This window comes from Sinocyclocheilus grahami, unplaced genomic scaffold (genome assembly GCF_001515645.1).
Source record: "Sinocyclocheilus grahami isolate Dianchi unplaced genomic scaffold, SAMN03320097.WGS_v1.1 scaffold1890.1, whole genome shotgun sequence".
NCBI classification, from domain to species: domain Eukaryota; kingdom Metazoa; phylum Chordata; class Actinopteri; order Cypriniformes; family Cyprinidae; genus Sinocyclocheilus; species Sinocyclocheilus grahami.
In genome coordinates this window covers 119,205-122,453 of record NW_015507069.1, presented here as the reverse complement: position 1 = coordinate 122,453, position 3,249 = coordinate 119,205, and the positions used below count along the sequence as shown (strand labels likewise).

At 41.7% G+C, this 3,249-nt stretch overlaps 1 protein-coding gene across 1 annotated transcript in view; it reads left to right on the top strand.

Annotated features, from left to right (window-relative positions):
* Positions 1–3,249, top strand: part of dlg4b (discs, large homolog 4b (Drosophila)) — a 72,618-nt gene that overhangs the window by 152 nt on the left and 69,217 nt on the right. The window lies entirely within an intron of this gene.

Genomic DNA, 3,249 nt, shown 5'->3' with positions numbered 1-3,249 from the left:
GCGCGCGAGAGAGAGAGAGTGCGCGCGAGAGAGAGAGTGCGCGCGCGAGAGAGTGTGCGCGCGAGAGAGAGAGAGAGAGCGCGCGCGCGAGAGAGAGAGAGCGCGCGCGTGAGTGTGTGTGTGTGAGTGTGTGTGTGTGTGTGTGCGTTTTTGTGACAAATGAGGACATAAATGTGTATAATGACAAAGGTATGACAGGTACTACAAGGAGAAGGTGACTTTTCAGGACATTACCCCATGTCCCCACTTTTCAAAACGCTTATATATCACACAGAATGGAGTGTATTGAAAATCTGAAATAGCAGAAAGTCTCCTGTGAGGGGTAGGTTTAGGGGTAGGGTTGGTGTAGGGCAATAGAATATACGGTCTGTACAGTATAAAAACCATTACGCCTATGGAGAGTCCCCACTTTTCACAAAAACAAACGTGAGTGTGTGTGTGTGTGTGTGTGTGTGTAAGAGCTCTTTAGCATTTAAAGGGACATGCACTGAAATGGCTCATTGTGAACAGATGTTTTAACAAGGTAAAAAGTAGGGATGCACCGAAATTAAAATTCTTCGCCGAAGCCAAACAAAATGAACCACTGGGCCGAAGGCCGAACACAGTTTTTCGCGTGTATTTTGCCCAATTTTTTTTTTCACCATTGCATAAATTAAATAGTCAAAATGTACGTTTTACTGTTTTGTCAATTACAATCAACTTATCAATATCAAAACAACCATTTAAAAATATTTCCTTAAGAATTAATTTTTTTTAAACATTCTAGCAGACATTATACCAACAAATCACAATTTAAATGAAAATGAATAGGTTAGTAAAAAAGTATTTTTTTTTCCTTCTTAAATCAGGCATGTATTTCTTACCGTACAAATAAATGCAGCCTTGTTGAGCAGAAGATCATTATTTTAAAACATTAGAAAATATTACAGATCCCCATTTGAACACTATGTGTGAAAGTTATTATAAATGTATCAATAGAGCTGTTGTAATTATTATTAGCATTATTATCATCTTTTTATGTTATTTTACAGAACAGCAGTAAAATTACAATACTGACATTTATGAGTGTTGGGAGTTGTGCTCAGTGCTTCTTTTTGTTGACAACGGCAGATTTATAAATGATTCTCAATATGACTTTAGGATTGCCTTTAAAAACATCATAAACGTGTTACTGAGCAGCTGACGAGTAACACAGTTTCAGTGCAGATTTTCCTCACGCTTTGGACTCTGAGGCCTGGCTAATGAGCTCGTGCAGCGCTGTCAGAAAACATGCATTTCATGTGTGTATTAGAAAACAACATTCTGCAGTGTATTTAATTGTTTAAGGCCATTTGGTGATTTCAGTCATCACACAGCCACCCTTCCTCTTCTCGAGACCTGATGCAGTGCTAAACAGTCTCTCGCTGTCTGTGATTTTTGTGTCTTTCTCGGACAGTGTTAAATGCAGCCACACTGCCGTCATGTTTGCTGCATTAGTGCACGCCTCTATTTGATCACGTCACATCATTGTTCGGTACAATTTATTCTGTCTTTTCCGTGTGTGTGTGTTCAGGGTGACTATGTGCCGGACAGTGACGAGGCGGTGATGTCCCAGTCTGCCGAGTACGACGTCATTCTGTGTCTGAGTTTGACTAAGTGGGTTCATCTGAACTACGGTGACGCTGGAATCCAGAGACTGTTTCACCGCATCTACAGACACCTGTTACCTGGAGGAGTGCTGATCCTCGAACCCCAGCCCTGGAGCTGCTACAGCCGCCGCAAGAGACTCACGGTAACACACACACTAATACACACTCGCACTCAGTTCAGTTTTATTCAGAGACTCAAACTGAGCAAAAATACGAATTTGCTGGAGAAGCTGATATTTTTGTGATGAGATTCTGAAGCTTGTGCTGTATATCAGTGAGAGCTTTCTAACAGTGCAGCAGATACTGATATTAAATGCTCTAAATATCAGTCGTGGCTCTGTATCTCCAGCAATAATAAGATGAGAGTGAAATGCTCCAAACATATAACGCAGTGATTGAGAGCTGAAGAAATAAAGGCTCCTCAGAAGATGTGAGATGTTCTGGAGGCTTGTGAAGATCATTCCTCCGCTGAGGAACAGTGAAAGTAAAGCTTCTGGAAACAAACGCTCCTCAAAAGATCCTGAGGATCAGATTTGAGACTCTAAAACATGATTGATGGAGAATCAAGTAAAGCTGAGCTGCTTCAGTGCAGTAAGTGTTCATCTGGAGATATTACTGCAGTTATTCTGACCTTTACTTGATCAAAAGCAGTCCAGATCTGACACGAGAAGCTCCAGCTGAAGCTGTTACACTGAAAGAGCTTTACTGGAGAAACACTCTAAACTATCAACCACAACACACGAGGAGATCCAGTGTTTCTGCACTGCAAAAAATGATTTTCTTCCTTCGTATTTTGTCTTATTTTCTGAAAATAGTATCCAAATTTTGTTAGTGTTTGCTACTCACTCTAGTACATATATACTATATTTTATACTATGGTATTTAGTAATATTTTTAATTGGCTTATTTTTTAAATTATTATTCATGCTTAAATTCGTGATTTTGCATGTGTTCTTCAGTGACCTTTGACCCTGATGTGTAACAGCAGCTCATTCAACGTGATGTTAGCTGCAGCTGACCGCGTGTGTGTGTGTGTGTGTGTGTGTGTGTGTGTGTGTGTGTGTGTGTGTGTGTGTGTGTGTGCAGGAGGTCATGTACAGGAACTACAGGAGCATCAGACTGAAGCCGGATCAGTTCAGCTCTTTCCTGATGGCTGAGGTGGGCTTCAGCAGCTACGAGCTGATCGGGACGCCTCACAGCGCCGCTAACGGTACTCACACACACACTCACTCACTCACATACACTCACTCACTCATACTCACACTCACATACACTCACTTACTCACTCTCACATACATACACACTCACTCACTCACTCACACTCACTCACTCATACTCTCTCACTCGCATACACTCACTCTCTCACATACACTCACTCTCTCACATACACTCACTCACTCTCTCACACACACATACTCACTCACTCACTCATTCTCACTCACACACACTCAAACACACACTCACCACCACACACATATACTCACTCACTCACTCTCACATACACTCACTCACTCACTCATACTCACACTCACATACACTCACTCATACTCATACTCATACTCATACTCACACTCACACTCACACCCACTCACATACACCCACTCACTCACACTCACTCACA